We start from the raw sequence: 27,157 nt of genomic DNA on the forward strand, positions 1-27,157 counted from the left end.
CAGTCTACCAGATCTGACCACAGCAAGGGAGGGTCGCCGCATTTTGCACTAAGGACATCGCGACACCTGTCCGACAGCGCCAGCCACCCGAGAAGAAGTAATGCACTTCCGTGTCATACTGCACCTTTGGCCGGAGAGCAGAGGAGCAGTCGTACCAGGGAACTGCCATCCCATGCTCGGGTCCCTGTTGACATATCAACATAAACGGTTGCCCTAACCGGGAAGAATGGAGTGATAAAGAATGGCGTCGTACTGTGATCAGCGATGAATCGCGGTTCTGCACAAACCTAGATAATCATCGTCGGCGAGTGTAGCGGCATGCTGGAGAAAAGTTCCTTTCTTCCAGTGTTTTGGAGAGGCTCAGCGATATTACTCCTGACCCCATGGTGTGGGGAACCATTGGGTATGACTTCACATCTCGCCAGGTCACGCCCATTTTGCGTCCTCGTGTGTTACCTCTCGCGCCACAGGCACTATTCAGCAGGACAACGGTCGCCCACACATGATACGTGCTTCTATCAACTGCCTGCACAGTGTTGAGGTTCTCCCTTAGCCACCTGTATTCCCAGGTCTGTCCGTCATAGAACACATGTGAGACAAGTTCGGACATCAGCTCTGTCTTAGTAGCAATATCCAGGATATCAAGGACCAATTACAGGTGCTTGCCTCAGGAAAGGGCTAAATGGATTTATGACACTCTTCCAGAGTGCATCAGTGCACACATCCGGACCAGAGGGAGTGCAACGCCCTACTGAAATGTGGGACCATACTGCCAAGTTCTTTGTAAATTTGACTCGGTGATACACTCACAGCAGTAACGTTACTCGTCTTCTCAAACCCTGTGTTTTTTTTTTTTTTTTCGTTTTCTGCTCCCCTTGCAAGTGCTTCACTTTTTTTGGCAGCCAGTGAACTTATAATCAGTTAGATGCTATAGAAACGTTATATATTTATTTATTTAACGTGACTCTCTATTATCGGACCACAGTTTCGCATCTGCAGTACCTATTTTGCGTTATAATGTCCTAAGAAATAACAATTTCAGTATGACAAATAGTGCAAAATATTTTGATTGTCTCAAGTAGCAAAGTAGCTAAATAATACTGACTACGAACTAAAAAGATACTAATACTACTGCAGGTACTGCTATCAACAGTGTAATAGTAACGCTAATAATAAAGATAATAGTAATGTCCACAATAACAGCAATGATAGTTGCAGATATAAAAAGGTTTTGTAGTTGTACAAAAAAGAGGGGAAACGAGAATTTAACGAGATAGCACCAGCTAAGAATACTGGGAAATGAGGAAGATCTGGGTCGAAACAAGGATGTACAAGGGTAGGCACCGAGCGAGATGGTGCAGTGGTTAGCACACTGGACTCGCATTCGGGAGGACGACGGTTCAATCCGCGTCCGGCCATCCTGATGGTAGATTTTCCGTGATTTCCCTAAAGCGCTTCAGGCAAATGCCGGGATGGTTCCTTTGACAGGGCACGGCCGACTTCCTTCCCTAATCCGATGAGATCGATGACCTCACTGTTTGCTCTATTCCTCCAAATCAATCCCAAAGTCTGTGTGCAATGCCAATGGCAGTCACTATTGTTGATTTAGTAGATATGTCGTCAACTGTATTCTGAAGCTGGAGATGTTACTCAGTTGTCTAATAAAATGCGGGACCTTATTCCAGAGTCGGGTTCCTGCTGCTGAGAAGGACTTCGGGAAAGTGTCTAAACAATGGAGTGGGACAGACAGGATTTTGCTCTGATGGGAACGAATGTTTCTGTCATGTCGTTCAGACAAGAGCGTTACGATCGAGGGGAGACATGGTGGACACTGTACGTTGGAAAGACAGCAGAGAAGACAGGGCACGGAAATCTCAGCGCTTGTCTGCACGCAGCCAGGAAAGTTACGCATATAATGGTGAAATGTAACCAAGGAGTCCAATATCACACAACAAAACAAGAATTCATAACCAGTTCCAGACGCCGTGAGATTCCCTCATAAAGGCCTTGCAAAATAACATCTCTGTAATCAGTAACGGGAAACATAAATGTTTTTACAGGATCTTTTTTTTTTCAAGTCAAGAGACAGAACTTTTTATATTTTTTATTGGGCGTGAAGACATGCCGATGCCTTCTTGCACATCGCAGTTAAGTGCTTAGACCAGTTTAGATTTTCATATGTCATTACTCATAGAATGTTTGCTGAAGTATAGAAGTTGATATTTGTCCCATTTAGGGTTAAAGACGGTAGGACTCCCGAAATTTAGAGCTAATGAGCCAACAAGTACCGCTTGGGTTTTGGATGCGTCGAGCTGTAATCCTATACCCTGCGCCCATTCTGATAGTGTACACAGCACGGTATCGAGATTCTCGACAGTTGTCTTCAGGTTTATTGGTTTTTCCCTTAGAAACAATTGAAAGTCATCAGCGTAAATGTGATATTTGCAGTACAACATCATTGGCGTACAATAGAAAGAGCGTAGGACCTAATACCGAACCCTGGAGGACGCCTGATACTACCCGCCTCCATTGTGACTTTATAGTGCCAGATATGAGGCACTGTTGGCGAGGCGTCAAGTGTGAGCGAAACCTTTGTACTGCACTAGGCGAGAAATTTAGGATGCTATATTCGCCAAGTAAAATGTTGAAGTCGTGTCGAAGACTTTCCTGAATTCTAAGAAGCACATGATAATCGTCTTATGTGTGTCCATTTCAAGCTTCAGGTGATCTGTTAGCTTTATTAAGGCAGGAAATGTGCTGCAATGTTTCGGGAGACCTGATTGGTATTCGTGTAGTAGGTTGTTTGTAGTTATGAAGTTTCTTAGCTAATCGTGGGGTATATATTCTAACACCTTGGACAGTGCAGGAAGAATGCAAATAGGTTGGTAATGGGAGGTTGGTGCGGCAACGTCCTTTTTAGGTAGTGGCTTACGTAGTCATTGTTTCCACGCCTCATGCGAAACATTCATGGTTAAGGAGTATTTGAAGATATCTCTAACAGCGGCCAGTGCTGTGTCAATAATAAGCTTCATCATTTGGACTGTTATGCTACTGTGTTAAGTAGATGGCGACCTGATATGCATGATGGCTTCTTTGACGGTATTGCCAGTAACATGGTTTCGATAGAATTTTTCTTGACTACAGTGGTTTACCTCCATGAAGTAATCAATTAGTCTCTGTTTAGTTTTTGGTTCAGTTGTGGTTGGAGGTGAAGCGAAGTATCGGTTCAGTTCTTCAGCTGGGACAATGGGGTCAGTTGCAGCTTTTTCTTTGCCTACACCAAGGTCACTCAGGTTTTTTCACAGGAGAGCTGATACACACTAAGGTGGCAAAAGTCATGAGATACTTCCACTATCGTGTCGGACCTCCTTTTTCCCGGCGTGCTGCACTAACTCAAAGTGGCATGGACTCAAGAAGTCGCTAAAAGTCCTCTGCAGAAATATTGAGCCATGCCGCCTCTATTGCCCTCTATAGTTGCGAAAGTGCTGCGGTGCAGGTTTCTGTGCTGATCTATGCCAGGCGATGTGGGTGGCCAAACTATTCGCTAAAATTGTCCAGAATAGTCTTCAAACCAACTGTGAACAGCTCTGGTCCAGTGACATGGGTCACTGCCATCCATAAAAATTCAATTGGTTTTTGGGGACTTAAAAACCATGCATAGCTGCAAATGGTCTCCAATTAGACGAAAATAACCACGCCAGGCAATGATAAGGTCAACTGAACCAGAGGAACCAGACCATTCCATGTAAACACAGCCCACACCATTATGGGAGCACCACCAACTTGGACACAACTTTGGCCCGTGGCTTCGCGTGGTCTGCGCCACACTCGCGCCCAAGCATCAGCTCCTACTAACTGAAATCCGAACCCATCTGACCAGGTCACGGACTTCCAGTTTTCTAGGGTCCAACCGACATGGTCACGAAACCCAGGGGAGGCACTGCAGGCGATGTCGTGATGCTAGCAAGGGAACTCCCGTCGTTCGTCCGCTGCCACAGCCCTAGCGGATACGTTCTTTGTACGTCCCACATTAATTTCTCCGGTTATTTCACGCACTGTTGCTTGTCTATTAGCACCGACAAATCTACGAAAACGCTGCTGCTCTCGGTCGTTAAGTGAAGATCGTCCGACGCAGCTTTGCCCGCGGTGAGAGACAATGCCTGAATTTTGGCATTCTGACCCATTCTTGACACTGCGGATCTCAGAATATTAAATTCCCTAACGATTTCCGAACTGGAATGTCCCATGCATTTAGCCACGACTACCACTTCGAGTTCAAAGTCTGTTAACTCCCCTTGTGCGGTCATAATCATCCGGGAAACCTTTTCACATGAATCACCTGAGTACAAAAGACAGTTCCGCCAACACGCTGCTCTTTTATACCTTGTTTACGCTAACTACCACCTTCAGCAAATGTGCATATCGCTATCCCATGACTTCCCTCACATCAGTATACTGCTAGGTATACAAATACACTACTGGTCATTAAAACTGCTACACCAAGAATAAATGCAGATGATAAACGGGTATTCATTGGGCAAATATATTATACTAGAACTGACATGTGATTACAGTCTCACGCAATTTGTGTGCATAGATCCTGACAAATCAGTACCCAGAACAACCACCTCTGGCCGTAATAACGGCCCTGATACGCCTAGGCATTGAGTCAGAGAGAGCTTGGGTGAAGTGTACAGGTACAGCTGTCTATGCACCTTCAACACGATACCACAGTTCATCAAGAGTAGTGACTGGCGTATTGTGACGAGCCAGTTGCTCGGCCACCATTGAGCAGACGTTTTCAGTTGATGAGAGATCTGGAGAATGTGCTGGCCAGAGCAGCAGTCGAACATTTTCTGTATCCAGAAAGGCCCGTACAGGACCTGCAACATGCGGTCGTGCATTATCCTGCTGAAATGTAGGGTTTTGCAGGGATCGAATGGAGGGTAGAGCAGCGGGTCGTAACACATCTGAAATGTAACATCCACTGTTCAAAGTGCCGTCAATGCGAACAAGAGATGACCGAGACGTGTAACCAATGGCACCCCATACCATCACGCGGGGTGATAAGCCAGTATGGCGATTACGAATACACACTCCCAATGAGCGTTCACCGCGATGTCGCCAAACATGGATGAGACCATCATGATGCTGTAAACAGAATCTGGATTCAACCGAAAAAATGACGTTTTGCCATTCGTGCATCCAGGTCCGTCGTTGAGTACACCATAGCAGGCGCTCGTGTCTGTGACGCAGCGTCAAGGGTAACCGCAGCCATGGTCTCTGAGCTGATACAGTAGTCCGTGCTGCTGCAAACGTCGTCGAACTGTTCGTGCAGATGGTTGTTGTCTTGCAAACGTCCCCATCTGTTGACTCAGGGATCGAGACGTGGCTGCACGATCCGTTACAGCCATGCGGATAAGATGCCTGTCATCTCGACTGCTAGTGATACGATGCCGTTGGGATCCAGCACGGCGTTCCGTATTACCCTCCTGAACCCATCGATTCCATATTCCGCTAACAGTCATTGGATCACGACCAACGCGAGCAGCAATTTCGCGATACGATAAACCGCAATTGCGATAGGCTACAATCCGACCTTTATCAAAGTCGGAAACGTGATGGTACGCATTTCTCCTCCTTACACGAGTCATCACAACAACGTTTCACCAGGCAACGCCGGTCAACTACTGTTTGTGTATGAGAAATCGGTTGGAAACTTTCCTCATGTCAGCACGTTGTGGGTGTCGCCACCGGCGCCAACCTTGTGTGAATGCTCTGAAAAGCTAATCATTTGCATATCACAGCATCTTCTTCCTCTCGGTTAAATTTCGTGTCTGTAGCACGTCATCTTCGTGGTGTAGCAATTTTAACGGCCAGTACTGTACAATGATTAACTGCACTTTTATTGCATTTGAGAAAATAAATGAAGGTAGCACCAAGCTAAATGGATCATTTTGAACTAGTGAAAGAACGAGAGTAGTAACTTGTGTGGTGGCGCTTCCAAACAGCGCAACGTGCAGCCACTGCAGGCGGTGTAGCCGGCCCACGAGACCCTGCGGGTGTTTACCGGCCCGCCCGCCTCCCTCCGGGCACTGGGAGTGCGTCGACTGGGCTGCAGACAGTGAGTGATTGCCTTCCCTCCTGGCCCTCCTCTAGCAGGGGCAGCAACTGCCCCTCGTTCCAGGGGTCAACGGTCCCACAGCCGGTGCTCCGACACAAGTAGCTTCATTCGAGTGACGCTGGAGGCGGCCTGCCCGGCTATAAATGCGTTACGGCAACGAAATGGATTTCAAGTACTTAACAAATGGCCTTTCTTCCACAAGTGGCAGTCCTGGAAAGTACGAGGTCTGTTAAAAAAATTAGTGGAGTTTCAGTTTTTTTTTTTATAAATGAAGGTACTCATTCGTCTACACAATGTTTTCCCGTAAAATAGTACCAATTAATGGGACGTTCTATAAGTAATGCAAAACATTTTTTCCCGGCCAGTTTCGCTTGAAAAAAACTGCCGAATCGTTGTCGGACGTTGTGTAGTATCCTTGCTTCAGCCCCTACAGTTTCATGAAGTTCCGGTAGACAGCACCGCAGTACGTAACCGTCCAAATGGCGTCTTTAACGGAAGTACGTTCCAACCTGAGAGCTACCAGTGGGTTTCTTTTGGCGGAAAACCAGAGGATCGCAGATATTCGTAGGCGCTTGCAAAATGCCTACGGAGACCTGGCAGTGAACAAAAGCACGGCGAGCCGTTGGGTAAGACCTCTGTCATCATCGCAACAAGGTCGCGCAAACCTCTCCATGTGAAAATTCCCCTCTGAATGTAAAGAAAGACTGTGCTGGTAAACTTCTACGTTATTATATACTGAAACAGCTGTGTAAAACTGAACGTAATGAGACAGTGTTCTCTTTACTTATTCTGATCATTTCTAAACTGACACACAATATTTCGGAGCAACGCAATCTGACTTTTAACAATCCCTACAAAAGAATAGCCCTGACTAACAATAACCTATCCTTTATGAATCACTTGCCTTACCAAAATCTTCGTTACTCGAACTATGGGAATACAGCGAGCGCCAATACTGCCAGCTAAATAAAAGATTCTAACTACTGAAGGCACTAACTACTGATAGGCATATAGTTAGCAAATGAAAGATTTTGATAGAGAACAAACAATGTATTTACCTCAGTAGTGTTCAAAAGTCATAACATATATATAAATTCGTGACATCCAGTTTCACAAATTTCCTTTTTCTGACGGACACACGTCCAGATCATCCACTCATATTAACATCTCAAAACTCTGGCATCTCTCTCCCCACATCCACCACTGCTGGAGGCTCACTTGCAACAGCCCAACACCACTGGCTGTTAACATTCAACTACCCAACACTACACAATTAACTTCCGACGAGTCCAGCCAGCCACAGACTGCACACAGCGCAGTCAGCGATATTAATACAGAGCGCTACGTGGCGTTACCAACATAAATTCCTAAACAGCCTACTTACACGTGTGCTGGCCGGCTGCATACAGCTGTGCCTCCTGCAATGTTGGAAAGTGCGTACCCTCTCATTGAGCTGATCGATGGATCGCAATCAAACACCGCGTTGCACTACTGAATGTGTATGTTGGTAGTGCTGACAGACTCCTCCTCCACTTGGGATACACAAAAGATGTTTACCCACTGGGTTCCTCGCCGCTAAACGGAAAACCATAAAGAGCAACGAAGGATAACCTTTTCGGAATGTCTTGCACGTTGGCTGATAGTGAAATTTCTTGCCCAAGATCGTCACAGCCGACGAAACGTTGCTTCGAAAGGGAAAGAATACAGCAGTCCATGGGGTGAGTTCGTACCACATCTCCTCCGAAGAAAAAGTTCAAAGCCGCAGCCGGTAAATTAATGGCAACGATCTTCTGGGGCTCTGAAGGGGTTATTCTGCTTGACGTCCTCCCTCTCGGTGCTACGATCAACTAAGAAGTGTTTTCTGATACCCACACGAAACTGAAGACTTCAGCATGTTCGACGACACAGAAATGTAAACGAACTTCTCATTCTCCATGACGACTCAAATCCTCATAGAAGACTGCAAGTCTGCGCACCCAGGATGAGAGCACAAAACTTCATTGTACTGTTCTTCCTCACACACCTCATAGCCCCGATGTCGCACCTTTCGACTTCCGCCGGCCAGTGTGACCGAGCGGTTCTAGGCGCTTCAGTCTGGGAGCGCGCGACCGCTGTGGTCGCAGGTTCGAATCCCGCCTCGGGCATGGATGTGTGTGATGTCATTAGGTTAGTTAGGTTTAAGTACAAGGTACATTCAAGTTCTAAGGCCTCCGATTTTTTTTCTCCAGACTGGAAAGAGATAGAAACATGCGCATTGTTTTAAAATGAGGCCGCGTTCATTGTCAACACGTCCCAGAGATGGCAGCACCGTACGGCAGATGGAATTTTACCGCCAGCGGCGAGAATGAGAACTTTAAATGGCGACGTTTTCCTTACTCGAACAGTGTGCAATCATTCGTTTTCTGAATTTGCGTGGTGTGAAACCAATTGAAATTCATTGACAGTTGAAGGAGACATGTGGTGATGGAGTTATGGATGTGTCGAAAGTGCGTTCGTGGGTGCGACAGTTTAATGAAGGCAGAACATCGTGTGACAACAAACCGAAACAACCTCGGGCTCGCACAAGCCGGTCTGACGACACGATCGAGAAAGTGGAGAGAATTGTTTTGGGGGATCGCCGAATGACTGTTGAACAGATCGCCTCCAGAGTTGGCATTTCTGTGGGTTCTGTGCACACAATCCTGCATGACGACCTGAAAATGAGAAAAGTGTCATCCAGGTGGGTGCCACGAATGCTGACGGACGACCACACGGCTGCCTGTGTGGCATGTTGCTATGCAATGTTGATGCGCAACGACAGCATGAATGGGACTTTCTTTTCGTCGGTTGTGACAATGGATGAGACGTGGATGCCATTTTTCAATCCAGAAACAAAGCGCCAGTCAGCTCAATGGAAGCACACAGATTCACCGCCACCAAAAAAATTTCGGGTAACCGCCAGTGCTGAAAAAATGATGGTGTCCATGTTCTGGGACAGCGAGGACGTAATCCTTACCCATTGCGTTCCAAAGGGCACTACGGTAACAGGTGCATCCTACGAAAATGTTTTGAAGAACAAATTCCTTCCTGCGCTGCAACAAAAACGTCCGGGAAGTGCTGCGCGTGTGCTGTTTCACCAAGACAACGCACCCGCACATCGAGCTAACGTTACGCAACAGCTTCTTCGTGATAACAACTTTGAAGTGATTCCTCATGCTCCCTACTCACCTGACCTGGCTCCTAGTGACTTTTGGCTTTTTCCAACAATGAAAGACACTCTCAGTGGCCGCACATCCACCAGCCGTGCTGCTATTGCCTCAGCGATTTTCCAGTGGTCAAAACAGACTCCTAAAAAAGCCTTCGCCGCTGCCATGGAATCATGGCGTCAGCGTTGTGAAAAATGTGTACGTCTGCAGGCGATTACGTCGAGAAGTAACGCCAGTTTCATCGATTTCGGGTGAGTAGTTAATTAGAAAATAAATCGGAGGCCTTAGAACTTGAATGCACCTCGTAGTTCTAAGTTCTAGGGGACTGATGACCTTAGATGTTAAGTCCCATAGTGCTCAGAGCGAGAGCCGACTTCCACCTGTTTGGCCGAATGAAGGATGCACTCGGCGGCAAGCAGTATATGGATGATGGGGAGGTTATTAATGCAGCAACACGTTGCCACCGACGTCGACAGTATTGTACCATTCGGACGTACAGGTCTTCCCAGTATGTTGGCGTAAGGCCGTCGCACTGGAAGGAGATTATATTGAAAAACAGACTTTTGTACCGAAAATAAAACTAAACTAAATCCTCCCGCACAGGCGATGGAGGCCCAAAGGTACCGACTGGCCGCCGTGTCATCATCCACAGGCGTCACTGGATGCAGATATGGAGGGGCATGTGGTCAGCACACCGCTCTCCAGGCCGTATGTTTACGAGTCCGGAGCCGCTACTTCTCGATCAAATAGCTCCTCAGTTTGCCTCACAGGGACTCAGTTCACCCCGCTTGCCAACAGCGCTCGGCAGACCGGATGATCACCCATCCAAGTAGCTTGTAACTGATTCTGCGATGCCAGTTTACTGTAATCCTCGCACCCTCACATACACGATGGCACACAGCAATTGCTTCCCATTGCACACTACAGGGTGTCAGGCACGTGTAAAGAAGTTGTCTCGCCATTTGACATCTGCCGCGCCACGCATATCTCATGAGGACAATTTTGGTGTCATTACGGCAGTGTATTTCGACAGCACTTAACTTCGGTGATCTGACGGGAACCGGTGTTACCACTGCGGCAAGGTCGTTGGCTGTAGCCAAAATGGGGAGGAATAATATAGTGTTTTGGAACCCTGAATAAAATCAGTCTGGTTTCAGATAAAATAATGTGTTACTTTACTTACTGAAAGTCCCTCGTGGATTTTACAGCTTATGCCACCGCTTTTTCGAATCCCCGAAACACTCCTAAACTCAGTCTTGGGAGAACATACAGCTCTCTCGGCGAAGCGTTTTTAATGGTTCAAATGGCTCTGAGCGCTATGGGACTTAACATCTCAGGTCATCAGTCCCCTAGAACTTAGAACTACGTAAACCTAACTAACCTAAGGACATCACACACATCCATGCCCGAGGCAGGATTCGAACCTGCGACCGTAGCAGTCCCGCAGTTCCGGACTGCGCGCCTAGAACCACTAGACCACCGCGGCCGGCCGTTTTTAATGTCATGTCCCATATTTTTAAAAGCATCTGGCGGAACTGACCACTAGATGCCACCATAGGTGACCTCGCTAGTATAAAAGGAGTCGGGACAATTTGTGTTTTCGGTAGAGAATCAATAAGAACAATATGGGTCGGCCAGGAGAGGTCATTTACTTCGAAAGAGGGCTAGTCGCCCGATGATAATCGAGTAACAGGTTCGTCAGTGACGTTTTAACCCTTCTAATAATGACCAGGTCGACTGCTAGTAATGTTATTATCAAGAGTGAGCGCGAAGGAACTGCCGCAGCTAAATCAAAACCAGACAGGCCTTGTATACAGGAACAAATGTGCAAATGCGTGTGAAATCTTATGGGACTTAACCGCTAAGGTCATCAGTCCCCAAGCTTACACACTACTTAACCTAAGGACAAACACAGACACACCCATGCCTGAGGGAGGGCTCGAACCTCCGCCGGGACGAGCCGCAAAGTCCATGACTGCAGCGTCCTACACCGCTCGGCTAATCCCGCGCGGCGGACAGGAACTGCCAAGCACTGTAGAGGGCGGTTGTAAAAAAAAAATGCATGAAATCGGCGGAAGGAGGAACTCTTGAGTTTTAAAGTGTCAATGGCAGCCCAGCTATTATAATGCGTAAGCTGTAAAAAAAGTAAAATAAAAAATAAAACAATGGGGCACAATGCTCAAGCAGCTCCACACACTGAAGCGCCAGAGAAACTGGTACAGGCATGCATATTCATATACAAAGATATGTAAACAGGCAGGATAGGGCGCTGCGGTCGGCAACGTCTATATAAGAGAATAAGTGTCTGGCGAAGAGTGTCTGGCGAAGTTGTTAGATCGGTTACTGCTCCTACAATGACAGGTTATCAAGATTTCAATGAGATTGTTATAGTGGGCGCATGAGCGATGGAACACAGCATCTCCGAGGTAGCGATGAACCAGGATTTTCCCGAATGACTATTTCACGACTGTACCGTGACTAACAAGAATCCGTTAAAACATCCGATATCGCTGCGGCCGAAAAAATATCCTGCAAGAACGGGAGCAACAACGACTGAAGAGAATCGTTCAACGTGACAGAAGTGTAAACCTTCCACAAATCGCTGCAGATTTCACTGCTGGGTCAGCGTGCGAACCATTAAACGAAACATTATTGAGATAGGCCTTCGGAACCGTAGGCCCACTCGTGTACCCTTGATGACTGCACGACACAAAGCTTTACGTCTCGCCTGGGCCCGTCAATACCGTCATTGGACTGTTGATGACTGGAAACATGTTGCCTGGTCGGACGAGTCTCGTTTCAAATTGTGTTGAGCGGATGTATGTGTACTGATATGGAGACAACCTCATGAATCCATGGATCCTGCAAGTCAGCAGGGGACAGTTCAAGCTGATGGAGGCTCTGTAATGGTGTGGGGCGTGTGCAGTTGGAGTGATATGGGACCCCTGATACGTCTAGATACGACTCTGACAGGTGACACGTTTGTAAGCATACTGTCTGATCACCTGCATCCATTAATGCCCATTGTGCATCCGACAGACTTGAGCAATTTCAGCAGGACAACACATTCCGAATTGCAACAAAGTGGCTCTAGGAACACCCTTCTGAGTTTAAACACTTTCGCTGGCCACCAGACTCCCCAGACATGAACACTATTGAGCATATCTTGGATACCTTGCAACGTGCTGTTCGGAAGACATCTCCACCCTCTCGGTCTGTTACGGAGTTATGGACAGCCCTACAGGATTCATGTGTCAATTCCCTCTAGCACTACTTCAGACATTAGTCAAGTCTATGCCACGTCGTGGGGGCCCTACTTGATATTAGGCAGGTGTACCACTTTCTTTGGCTCTTCAGTGTAATAAGCCACTCATTTCTATAGTCAGCGCTAAGCAAAGCTTCAGGTGGTGTGAAGAGCGACGCACCAGGACAGTGGATGACTGGAAACGAGTGATCTGGAGTCATGAATTACCTTATAGCTTGCAGCAGACCGATGGAAGAGTTTGTGTTTGGCGAATCCCTGGCGAACGTTACCTGCCGTTACGTGTATCGGCAACAGTAAAGTATGCAGGTGCCAATATTATGTCATGTGGTTGTTTTTCGTGGTTAGGGTGCACTTTCCTTTTTGTGCTTAAGAAAATGCTAAATTCGGAGGGATATGAACATATTCTACAGTGTTGATTACTGCGTACAGTAGAGGAACAGCCCGGAGACGACTACTGTTTGGATCACCTTGACAGTGTACTCTGTCGTAAAGCAGCGTCTCTGACGTAATAGTTTGTGGATAATAACACTCCTAAAAAAAAAAAAACTGGCCTGCCGAGAGTTACGATTTGAACCCATTGCAGCACGTTGGGATAAGTTAGAAAGTCGCTTTCGGTCCAGACCTCAGTATCCAACATCGCTATCTTCTCTGGTTACAGCTCTTGAGGAAGAATTAGTTGTCATTCCTCAAGGCATTCAGACACTTCATTGAAAGTGTCCCTAGCCGAGTTCAAGCCGTTCATAATGGCGAAGGGAGGAGATACCGCATATACGTGCAAAACGACTGTCTTTAAAGTGTTCTCTATTTTTTAAAAGTGTAAAGAAGGCACATGCAACCATATCTGGCGACTATGGAGGCTGGTGCATTATTGTACAGGGTGTATCAAAAAGTATCATCCGATTTAACATGTCTATATTTCAGAAACTAATAAATATGTACAAGGAATTTTGTTTTTTGATGAATGGGAAACTCAAAAAGTTTTTTCGTACATTTTCGTAGGTGTTCAATCTGCCCGCTTTGGTATGCCCGGAATATGTCAGTGCGGTATTCAGATTGTTCCCACACTGCAGTGAGCATGTCGTGAGTTACAGCTTCCACAGCTGCTGTTAAGCTATGTCTCGGTTCATTCGTTGTTGTTGGTAACAGAGGCACATAAACAGAGTCTTTTATAAACCCCCACAAGAAATAATCACACACAGTCAGGTCCAGTGACCTTGGAGGCCAGTAATGAAACGCTGAATCATTTGGTCCAGTGTGGCTGGTCCATCGTTCAGTAATTCTTTCATTTAAAAATTCCCGCACTTCCAGATGCCAGTGTGGCGGTGCCCCATCCTGTTGGTAAGTGAAGTCGTTCGAATCAGTCTCCAACTACGGGAAAATAAAGTTCTCAAGTATTCGAGATATGTGCTTCCTGAAACAGTTTTCTCGGAAAAGAAAAATGGACCATATACATTTTCCCGTGAAACTGCACGAAACACATTAAATTTTGGAGAGTTCCTCTCATGTTTTACAACTTCATGTGGTTGTTCTGTACCTCATATTCTCACATTATGACGGTTCAATCTTCCATTTAAATGGAATATTGCCTCGTCACTAAACACTAAGCGTGAAAGAAAACCTCCATCTTGCCAAGAACGAAATTACAGGACTCCACACGTTGTTGTTTGTCACCTTCACGAAGAGCTTGCAGTAGCTGAATTCTGTACGGTTTCATGTGTAAACGTCGACACAACACACGCCAGACGGACATCGGGGGCATGCTGAGCTGTCGAGCTGCACGGCGAACGGATTTCTGCGGACTGCTTGTAGCGAAATCCTTGTGAAACTATGGCGGATGCGTTCGATGTCTGTGTCAGACACTCGGGGACGGCCCGGCGATTTGCCCCTACACAGATAACCAGTTTCTCGGAATTTTTTCATGTCATCGTCTAGCGCTCTGTGCTGTAGGAGGAGCCACACGCTGAACAGTTACTACTGACCCGCACTGCGCAAAACGTAGAACACAAAACGCTCCCTGTTGTCCCGACACCATTTTCACTAGAACTGAAATGGGCGCACACTGCTGCTACCTAGCGGGAACCATGTAAAACTCGAAATTTTGTTCTTTCCAACAGTACGTTGTTCACGCACATATCTCAAATAACATAATACTTACGATTTTTTTAAAAAATCGGATGAGTCTTTTCGATACACCCTGAGTTATTGTTTCCGGTCAAAAATTCACACGCAACCAAGTTTTAGCGAGAGGAATGCGATATTTTGCAATGCATCAACGTGGTGGGAAAGCCATGAATTGTTTCGCTACAGATCCCGGCAGTTATTACGGACGGCTTCAGGCAAGCGGTGCAAACTTGTGAGTAGTACTCATTACTGAACCTTCTGTTACTGTAGCATTAAGAGGCTTTTTAATAAAATCCTAGCGCCGCTTTACTGTTTCTGAATTTCTGAATGCTGCTGAGAATTGGTTCCTTCATTTTTAAACCGTTATTTTTAAATAGGAAATGAGAATAACAAAATTATTTTTTTGGCAATGTTTCAATTAACTTGGAAAGACATACAGAGTTTCTCTTTCGGAATATTAAACGAAGAAGAGATAATTTGTTTTCATTTTCTAACATGGAAAATATCCTTTTCCCCGTAGTTTACAGTGAACCTGATTTAGATGAGATGTAACTTCTATCATGAAATAAAATCTTTAGATCCACTGGCTGTTCGTTAGTTCTACGCAGTGTACAGCCTTCTCAAGGAGAAATGTTTTAATTTCTGTTAATAAGGAAGGGAAACGTTTCTTCTTTATAGCCACCGTACCTTGTTACGCAGCAGAATATCCACGTATTTATTGCCCATTTCAACGAAAAATTCTTTGTCCTGTCGATGATTAAAATTTTTAACTATAATGGAGCTGACATTCGTAATCAGCTACTTCATAACTTTTCAAATTTATTCTGCAAAGCGCTTCTTTGTGAATGGTAGGTAAGTAACTCGTTATTAATTTTTTGTTTCAAAAGAGCAACAAATCCGTTTATTACGCATTTGCTATAGTAGTCCCCCTTCTCATGCGCCAACCTCTTCATTTCAGAGTAGCACTTGTACCCAAATAATTTAGTTGCGACGGAGTCCTCGGTCATGAAATAACTTTCCTGCAACAGCATTTATTTATTTCAATCTTATTTTTATTTTACGTACTATGACATTTTGGCTGTGCAGAAAGCATTGTTGGACAATTAAACAATTTCTCCCGCAAAGCATACTGTAGTAACACCTTTGTTTCAACGCTTTAAGTAGATGTGTTTTAGATTACAGTCGTTTTCGTGGGCAGTCCGTGGTTGGCTAGGGTCGAAAGGTGCTTGTACCTCTCGTGTGAAAGCAACATGGTGCTATTTTTTAACAGAACGATGTTCACCCACACATGATTCCTGACTCTAAATGGTTCAAATGGCTCTGAGTACTATGGGATTTAACATCTGAGGCCATCAGTCCCCTAGGCTTAGAACTGCTTAAACCTAACTAAGCTAAGGCAGGATTGGAACCTGCGACCGTAGCAGCCGCGCGGTGCCGGACTGAAGCGCCTAGAACCGCTGAGCCACAGCGGCCGGCAAGCTCCTGACTTTATGAACTGTGTGTGCGATGGTGAGGTACTTCTGCGGCCACCAAGATCCCCAGCCCTTTGCCTGATAATGCCATATGTGAGACCAGTTCGGATGTCAATTCCGTCCCACTGCCAGCATCCAGCACATCAAGAATCGGTTACAGCAGCTGTTGCCCAGCTTGGCTCAGGAGACGTTCCACCGTTCCCAGTGAAATCAGTTGCTGCCTCCAGGCCAGAGCAGGTGCAACATCGTCCTCGTGAGAGCCCTTACACAGGGTGTCCATAATTAATGTTCAAGTTTCTAGACGCTATAGCAAGAGAACCACTGCTCAGGATGAGTTCAAATTTGATAAACGTATTATTGACACAGCGACAAACATTATGAAATAAAAAAGATTTTAATGAATATTTGAACAGTTGACGGCGCGGTGAGCGCCATGATATGCACACCAGTAGACGCGTGGCACACGGCTGTTCCTCAGTCTCCATGAAGGATCGCGCGCTGCTGGTAGAGACAGTGCGCCAGTAGTCGTTCAGAAGTTCTGGACATTCAATGCTATGAAAAAAGGCATTGGTCTGATGTCTGCTAAGGCTCTGGTGAAACTGATTACAACTTTTGAAGTTCCATGTGGAAGAGGGAGGAAAGCAGCTGACCCAAAATCTGTCGAAGATGTGGCCGCGAGAGTGCAGGAGCGGACGAGAGGTGGTTTCCAAACACGCCGTGCATTAGGAATTGGGCGAACGTTGGACGTGGCTGCTAGCTCAGTTCATAAAATCCTAGCAAGCATGCTGCGCTGCTATTAGTACACAATCACCCTTTTTCAGAAGTTGCTTTCTGCTGATCTGCAACAAGATAAACGTTCGGTCTGGAGTTTGTTGTTCACATGTAAGTGGACAATGAATAGCCATAAAACTTTCAGTGGGCAAACGGATCCCATTTCCATCTTCAAGGATACGTCGGCACGCAGAATTACAGAATATGGGCAACGGAAAATCCGCAAGAACATCAACTAGTACCGCTTAACTCTGCAGTGGTCACTGTGTGGTGTGGGGTCTCCGTAGCGCCGTCGCAGCTCCTGGTCTAGTGGCCAGCGTTGCTACCTCTGACAAGGGGAGGCCGCCAATTGTGAAATTCAGATTCGATTCGTACCGCGCATAATAAAAGCTTATGGCCAGAGGTGTAATGTGGCAAAGCACCAAGATGCACTTCTCAGCCGTTGTCGAGAAAATCGACAGTTAAAAGAAACCGTTGCGATGAAACACTCTCTACGATTAATGATTTTCTACAGCGTTGTGGTGCAGCGGTAAGCTCTCGGGTTCGTAATCCGAAGGTCGCCGGTTCGAATCTCGCGCCATGCAAACATTTTTTTTAGTATGTGTTTTTTGTAATTGTATATATTGTATTTGTAATTGTATATATATATATATATATATATATATATATATATATATATATATATATATATAATTACCGGCAATCAGTTGCAACAATTATGCATATAATAAGTTGTTGAAAGTCGTTTGTCGTGGAAAAACTGGCGACTTCGAACATCATTATGTTTTCCGCAAACAAAGTTGTATTTCACAAATGTTATTAATTGTCTTCATAATGTTAACCACGTATAGTTAACGGAAGACGTAGAAACGATATTCCGAAACGAATACGTATAGCGTAAGTCAAACGTTCGAATTAGAATAGAAACCCCACGAACACAAATTTGCTGGGGCAGGTATGAAATATAAACTCGCTCGTTACACTTGAAGGACAGATGCAGAATGGGCCGAAACGAGCCGCCGCATAACAGCGTAGTTGCCTGCTAACTTCGAAAGAAGGTAGATGCGGTCCCTAGCGCAACTTATAACATCGTCAAAAATCAGTGCGGACGGGAGAGCTTTGGTACACCCTGTTAAACAAACGGAAAAATGGAGGCGGTACAATTGGATATATATATATATATATATATATATATATATATATATATATATATTTGAATTACAAAAAAATAAAAATAAAAAGAAGTTGCATGGCGCGGGATTCGAACCTCACGAACCCCAGCACTTACCGCTGCGCCAGGATGCTCTGGAAAATTATTAATTGTAGAGAGTATTTCACTTCTCGACAACGGCTGAGAAGTGCATCTTGGTGCTTTGCCACATTACTCCTCTGGCCATGAGCTTTTATTATGCGCAGTATGAATCGAATCTGAATTTCACAATTGGCGGCCTCCCCTTGTGAGTCCCGGATTCGATTCGCGGCCGGGTTGGGATTTTTCTCTGCCCGGGGAATGGGTGTTTGTGCTATCCTCATCATTCGTGAGAGTGGATAGAATGGACTGTGAAAAAAATTGAGACTTTGTACGGGCGCTGAGGACCGCGAAGTTGAGCGCTCCACGCCGGCCGGTGTGGCCGAGCGGTTCTAGGCGCTACAGTCTGGAACCGCGCGACCGCTACTGTCGCAGGTTCGAATCCTGCCTCGGGCGTGGATGTGTATGATGTCCTTAGGTTGGTTAGGTTTAAGTAGTCCTAAGTCTAGGGGACTGATGACCTAAGATGTTAAGTCCCATAGTGCTCAGAACCATTTGAACCAGACTGAAGCTCGGCCACTCTGGGCGGCTGAGGTCATCGGTCCCTGAGCTTACACACTAGTTAATATAACTCAAACGTACGCTAAGTACAACACACACACCCATGCCCGGGGGAGGACTCGAACCTCCGACTGGGGGAGCCGCTCGAGCCGTGACAAGACGCCCGGGACCGCACGGCCACCCCGCGCGGCAGGTTCATTATGAACACTCCGTATTACCAAGTTCTCTGAACATCTGACTCGATTTTGTCATTATTTAAATAACATCGCATTCCATCTCAAGACACGTTCAAAGGATTTACCAACGTGCGAAAAGCGTTCGACAGTGCAAAATGGTGCAAGATGTTCGAAATTCCGCGAAAAGTTGGGGTAAGCTTAGGGAAAGACGGGCATCATACAATACGTACAAGAACAAGGAGTGAACCATAAGACTGGAAGACCAAAAACTAAGAGCTCGGATCGAAACGGGTGTAACACACAGAGGCAATCTTTTGTCCCTTGTGTGCAATCTATGCAGTGTGTCTCTCCTAAGAGTCATCTGTTGTATTTTCACCGATGTTTCAGCAGATATTTGCACTGTATAGCTGGAGACAGCCCAGACAAATGCTGCTCACCACAGTCTTTCATGTGACGCTCAGTGTCGTCGGAAACAGAATTGTTTTTAAAGCCGAATTTTACGAGCCCTTTCGATAGAGTTCTCCGAAATTACTCTAGTCCAATATTCGTTTTGCCGATATGTATTATCAGGGATAGTAAAACACAAACAGTAACCAGTACTTCTGCAGCGGCCGGCCGCGGTGGCCGAGCGGTTCTAGGCGCTCAGTCTGGAACTGCGTGACTGCTACGGTCGTAGGTTCGAATCCTGCCTCGGGCATGGATGTGTGTGATGTCCTTAGATTAGTTAGGTTTAAGTAGTTCTAAGTTCTAAGGGACTGATGACCACAAATGTTAAGTCCCATAGTGCTCAGAGCCTTTTTTTTTTGTTTAATAGCCGTGTCAGAAAAGCGCTACGTAAACAAAGTGCACTTCATCTCAGATTCAAGAGAAGTAAAAACCTAGCTGACAAACAAAAGGTGAACGAAACGAAAATGAGAGTAAGGAGAGCAGTGAGAGAAGCATTCAATGATTTCGAAAGTAGACGTTGTCAACCGACCTGAGTAAAAACTCTAAGAGATTTTGGTCCTATGTAACATCAGTAAGTGGGTCAAAATCATCGCCGGCCGGTGTGGCCGTGCGGTTCTAAGCGCTTCAGGTTAGTTAGGTTTAAGTAGTTCTAATTTCTAGGGGACTGATGACCACAGATGTTAAGTCCCATAGTGCTCAGAGCCATTTCATTTCAAAATCATCTATTCGTTCTCTCAGCGACCACACCGGCACAGAAACGGAAGATAACAGAGAGGTCTTCCAAAGTTGTTTCACCGCGGAAGATAGTAACACTGTCCCTCCTTTCAATCGTCGTGCGAACGTCGAAATGGTAGATATTGAGATAACCGATCGCGGAATCAAAAATCAGCTACAATCTCTTAGTAGTGGAAAGTCTTCAAGACCAGATGAGATACCTACAAGATTCTATAAAGTTTATGTGAAACAACTTGCTCCCTTTCTAGCAATAATTTATCGTAGATCGCTTGAGCAGCGAAAGGTACCTAACGACTGAAAAAAAACGTGGGTCATTCCCATTTTTAATAAAGGCCGTAAGACAGATCCACACAATTATAGACCTATATCGTTGACGTCACAAACTGTTGTAGAATTATGGAAAATCTTTTACGTTCAAGAATTATGACGTTCTTGGAAAATGAACAGCTCCTCTATAAAAATCATCATGAATCCCGCAAACAGAGATCCTGCGAACCTCAGCTCGCTCTGTTCTTCCTTGAGATCCACAGCGCTCAGGCTGATGCCGTGTTCCTTGATTGCAGTGAGGCATTTGACACCGTCTCGCATTGCCGTTTAATGAAAAAAAAAATGCGAGCTTACGGAGTATCGGAGCAGAATTGCAATTGGAGTCAAGACTTTCTTGTAGATAGACTTCGACACATCGCTCTTAACGGAACTAAATCGACAGATGTAAAGGTAATCTCCGGAGTACCACAGGGAAGTGTGATAGGACCGTTGCTGTTTACAGTATAAATAAATGATCTAGTAGAAAGCGTCAGATGCTCTTTAAGGCTATTCGCAGATGATACAGCTATTTATACTAAAGTAGCAACGCTAGAAGATAGTAAGAATTTGCAGAACGACCTGCAGATAATTGATGAATGGCGCAGACTCTGGCAGTTAACTCTGAACCCGGGCCCCCTTGCATGGCATTCCGCCGCGCTGGCCGTACAGCTATCGGAGCTGACTGTATCCTTCATGATACACTGAATCAAGTGGCACACTCCAACAGGATAATGTATGATCCCACATTACAGTTCACAGTCGAGATGTAACATATTGCGCATACATATGAAAAGAAATCCACTACTGTACAGCTACGCTGTCGATGGCAAACAGCTGGAGACAGCGTCTGTCGTAAAATAGCTACGCGTAACTATCCAGAGCGATCTTAAGTGGAATGGCCACATAAAACAGATAGTGGGAAAGCAGACACAAGACTCAGATTCATCGGAAGAATCTTAAGGAAATGTAACTCATCCAAGAAAGAAGTGGCTTATAAGGCGCTTGTTCTCCCGATTCTTGAGTATTGTTCATCTATCTGGGATCCCTGTCAGGTAGGACTGATAGAGGAGGTAGAGAAGACCCAAAGAAGATCGGTGCGTTTCGTTACGAGATCGTTTAGCTGGTGAGAGAGTGTTACTGAGATGCTAAACAAACTCCACTGGCAGACGTTACAACTGAGGCGTTGTGCATCACTGAGAGATTTGCTATTGAAATTTCTGGACAGCGCTTTTCAGGAGGAGTCAAACAAATCATTACTTCCCCCTACATACATCTCGCGTATTGACCACGAGGAGAAAAAAATTCGAGAAATTAGAGCCAATACAGAGGCTTACCGACAATCATTCTTCCCACACACTATACGCGAGTGGAACAGGGTTGGAGGGATCAGAAAGTGGTACCGAACGTACCCTCCGCCACACACCATTAGGTGGCTTGCGGAGTATGATGTAGATGTAGATGGAGTAGCGGTCCCTGTCTCGCAAACTGACATACGGCCGGGAGAGCGGTGTGCTGACCAAATGCCCCTCCATATCCGCATCCAGTGATGCCTGTGGGTTTAGGGTGACACGGCGGCCGGTCGGTACAGTTGGGCCATCCAAGGTCTGTTCAGTTTAGTTTCTACTATACTGCAGGAGCTGTTTCGATGTACTGTCGAAGTGTCGTCGAGCTACGTTACTTTGCTGTGACACACACGTGCAAGTTCTTTCGTCCTTAAGTTTTGCACACCAGTGTACAATAAACGTATCGAAAAGAAAATTACACAGATTATTAATAATTTTCGGATTAAATTTATTCTTGCTGGTAAAATTTAGCTCTTTTCGCATATTTCTAAAATTTTGCCTTACTTAATCTACAAAATAAAGGAATCTTCAGTTATTCGATAAGCTGGCGACAGTATAAACGATGAGATTTGGTTTGTAGCGGCCTTTGCGTGTGTAATTCTTCCCCACATACGATCTCTCTCTCTCTCTTTCTCTCTCCTGCTTATGAATGAAAAGATTATTGACTAAGACAACAGGCCTTTGATGGAATGGAAACAGCGGACGGACGCGATAACGCCCAGCTCCTTTTTTTTTTTTTTTTTTTTTTTTTTCGTAGTGTAATAATCTCGCAGTCGATGATGCGTGCAGATAGGAAAATGTTGCTAATCCTGTTACTGGAAACTACGCGCAGTGAGCTACAAGACGAGGCAGAGCGGCGTCTTGCGGTACAGCCTGACGCATAAAAATGGGAAAGTGCGATATGCACCATAGTAGGCAGGCCCGTGAATTTCGCAGCATGAGGAAGCAGCCGAGTGCGCTACACAGAGTATGGACACGCCTTAGGCGGCAACAGTACTTCGGAAGCTGCGCAGACGGTGTTCCCACGTTTTTATTCCGAACAGAGCAGTGTGGTCGGGCATCGCCGAAATAATCGACGAAAGACTGAATCTTATAACGGACACTTTTACACATACACTGACGGTTGGAAAAATCCCAACGCCGAGTGGTGCAATACAAACGGAAGTTGGTAGGCGTGTTTCTACATCTATGACATTATGTCCATTCGAATTTCGCGCCAGTCGCATAAGTGTGGCACTAGGAGCACCACTGTGAGAATGCAAAACAGGTTCGCTTTAAACACAGGCTGTAACGGTCGTGAACGTTATTTACCTTCGAGATTGGATGTGGTGGGTTGATGCTAGTCAAGAATGCCCTTAAGGAGACAAAGTCACCATTATCAACACCTCACTGAGTTTGAAGGACATCGTGTTCTACGGCTGCGAGAAGCTGGATGTTCATTTTGCGATATTGCAGAAAAGACTTGGTGGGAATGTAGTCATTGCACATGTTTTCTGGCAGCGGTGGTCAGGAGTAGAGATGGGCAAACCCGTTCATCCTTGTGAACTTGGTCGCTCTTTTTTGGGAACCGTTCATTTTCACTCGTTCACCGTTCATTTGTGCTTGGTACATGGTTCTTATGAAAAACTGAAAATTAGCAGCATAGGTGACTGAAGATGGAAGGCGGCAAGAGGGGGCACTTGCCCCCCCCCCCTGAAGTACAAAGTTTTTATTCATAACAGAGTTGTCACACACTTGTAATTTTCCTGATTCTGCAAAACCTCTCGTTTAGCCAACTGTAGCGTTATGTGGCTGATCGCAGTGAAATAATATAAGGTGGTGCACGAAAAACCGGCCAATTACTCGCCAATTACGTACGATTTGTTGACTGCTAGATAAACATGTAATAATTAGGCAGTGAGGAAATAACAAATCAGCTAATGCAAACAACAACTTCGAAACAATAGATGACGATTGGTGGGACAATGAGCAGTCTAGTACTCGGCGCCGATTTTTCATGCGCCGTCCTGTACCACTGAGATAATATTGTGACACCACACAATCGATTATGGAGCGCGGGCTTCATTTGGTTGTTAAGCCGGTCTGCCTTCCAGAAAAATGAATATGCCGTTTTACCTTGGATCAAAAAAGACGGAAAATGGCCACTGGTGTGTGCCGTGCTGACTTCCTTTGCATGTGTAATAACAAAAAATCTTGCTTTTTTACAAGTATCTCTTCTGCTGTTTATAGAAATAGCGAAGTAACCTGATATGCCGTTTTGTCACCTGAAACTATGTATGTATTACATACTACCTAATTTTTGTGTAATTTACGTAATTATAAAATACAGTCTATTTACCGGTCGTGGACGCTGAATAGAATACGAAAAGAACCAGAAGTTCAGAGTTTAAGAAAGGTTTGAAACAGATCTAGATTGGGCGTGCACAGCGAACGAAACGAACAACTCGATACTGAACTACGAGCAGTCGACAGTTGAACTGCGACGAGTGGCCACGCGAGGAAAGGGGGGGGGAAGGTCATACTAGTCTCACGAAATAAGGACTCGAGACAACATACAGCACTTCTTATTAAATAAAACAGTAAACCAGTGAAAAACTGCTTTTAATATACATTTTAAATACAAGAATTCATTTGTACAATCCGAGAACACATGCAGCATTTCTTATTAAATAAAACAGTAAACTAGTGAAAAACTGCGAATATCTTCTAGGGGGAGGGGGGGCAGCTGCCCCCCCTGCCCCTCGCTGGGTACGTCCACGACAGGGTGGCGCACGAAATGCGTTACCAATTGTTTCTTTCACAATTTACGACGCACATTAGATATCCCGCTGGGATCTCTACAGCAGTACCAGCAGAGCTTGGAAAAACAAATGAGTTACGAAGTGACGTGTAATTGCACGATACTGCCGCTACGAGACTAGTAAGCAGCAATGGCTGACAACGGAAGACTGACGACACAGCAACGATCAGCAATTGTGTTACTTTTTCATGAAACGAAAAACCTTGTTGTGACTCAGAGGCATTTTCGATAACAGTTTAACACACGATGGGTCCCTTGGAAGAAGACCATCCACAGGTTGTACGATAGATTTGTACAGGAAGGAACAGCATTGGAAGCGAAGCGACCTCGGCCTAAGCCTGTTTGTTCGCCGGAGAGTAATGAAGCGGTACGATTTGCTGTACAGAGAAGTCCCGGGAAATCGTGTAGAAAGGCAACAGTGCAACTGGGAATATCCAGACGCTCCGTTCAACGCATTCTTAAAAGTGACTTCCATATGTACCTATACAAGATGACCTGTGCACAGAAGCTCACTGAAGAACACAAGCAGCAGAGACTCCTGTTTGCTCAGTGGGCGGAAAATAGGGAAGAAACTCTCAACAACCTTTGGTTTTCAGATGAGGCGCGTTTTCATTTAGACAGTCTGGTTAACAAACAAAATGTACGCTTTTGGGCCACTGAAAACCCACAAGTGCTTCATGAACGACAATATTATTCTCCGAGGATTATAGCGTGGGCAGCAATTTCCAGTCACGGACTTATTGGACCCTTTTTCTTTGAAGAAACTGTGAACAGCGAGCGTCATTTGAGCATGCTTCGCAATAGCTTCATTCCACTGCTTCTTGCTACTGCCTTTCCCTTCAACATGCAGTGATTCATGCAAGATGGAGCAAGGACACATACTGCAAACACTGTGTTGGAGTTTTTACACGAGCATTTCGACATGCGGATCATTTCACTCGGGTTTCCAGGTCGCTTCAATGACGGACAAAATTGGCGCCCCAATAGTCCAGACCTCAATCCATGTGACATTTTTCTTTGGGAGTACCTAAAGGAAAAAATTTTCCCGAAACGTCCACATGATTTAATGGAGCTCAGAAAACTTATTCTTTAAGCTTGCAGTGAAATTACGGAAGACATGTGCCGTAGGGTAATCACTAACTTCAGTGTTCGTTAAAGGAAGTTATGAAACGAAATGGTGGACATATTGAGCATGTTAGAACAAATCTGCATGGACGGCTCTTCATTGTATTTTTCAGATTGTATTGACAATAAAGTTTATATTAAAAATCAAAATGGTAACACATTTCGTGCGCCACCCTGTATAAGTAGAAAGCCGCGACCGAAGTGAACTATGAAAGACCGCCCTTAGAATTCGTTCCTCGCTCGTTCTGTTCATCTTCGTGAACCGTTCCTTTGGACCCGATAGTTCGCGAACGACCCATCTCTACTCACGAGAAGGTACGGTCGCAATAAGACCGGGCTCCGGATGCCCTGTGGCGCTACCGAGAGGAAAGAACATCGAGATCGGCATATGGCCCTGGAATATCGTACTGCATCTGCAGCAGCAATTTGCGCCGCAGTTTGCTGCACAGTGACACAACGAACTATCGCAAATCGATTACTTCGAGGACGGCTCCGTACCACACGCCCTTTAGCGAGCATTCCACTGAGCCCAGATTACCGCCATTTGCGAGCTCATGGGAGGGCATGGCGCAGGTCTGCTACGAAAGCTGGTTCTGCTCTGGTGCCAGTGACGGCCGTGTGTTTGTTAGAAGGGGGACGAGAGTCTGCAACCAAACTGTCTGCCTGCCAGACACACTCGACCTACACCTGGAGATACGGTGTGTGTTGTGATTTCATGTAACAGCAGGACCATTCTCGTCGTCATCCCACCCACTCCGACTGCAAATTTTTACGTCAGTCTGGTGATTCGACCTGTTGTGCTGCCATTTAAGAACAGCATTCCACAGGTGTTTTCCACCAGGATAACGCTCTCCGACTTGCCGCTCTTGTAACCCAACGTGCTCTACAGAGCGTTGACATGTTGCCTTGGCCTGCTCGGTCACCAGATCCGCCTCCAATTGAACACATACGGGACATCATCGGATGACAACTCCAGCGTCATCAACGAATAAAGTGCAACAGGCATGGAACTCCATCCCACCAACTGAGATCTGACACAGCTACATTACAGTGCATGCACGTTTGCATGCTTCCATTCAACATTCTTTCGGTTACACCGTTCCTTCATCACCATCGACGCGCAAGTCGCCGATGTGGCGTCAAATCGAAAGACTTGCACCCGGCGAATGGTCTACCCTTCACATTTCCAAAGGCTTATCTCACGCTTACATTAACCTGTGATCTTGCAATGTTAATCACATGAATATGTTACCTACACAAATGTATTTCCGAAATTTCATTACTTTACATTCATTATTTTTTGGTGTTAAGATTTTTTTTCCTTCAGTGTATATCCGAGGAATGCAATATGTTAATGAAGGTGGATTTAGACCCTGTTTTATATTGTCTCTCTTATATTGAAGATTCCACACCTTTGGCAGCTGCGCGGTCATGTGTGTTGTCCTTAGCTTCGGTTAGATTACGTAGTGTGTAAGCC

This window comes from Schistocerca serialis, chromosome 10 (assembly GCF_023864345.2).
Source record: "Schistocerca serialis cubense isolate TAMUIC-IGC-003099 chromosome 10, iqSchSeri2.2, whole genome shotgun sequence".
Classification (NCBI taxonomy): Eukaryota; Metazoa; Arthropoda; class Insecta; order Orthoptera; family Acrididae; genus Schistocerca; species Schistocerca serialis.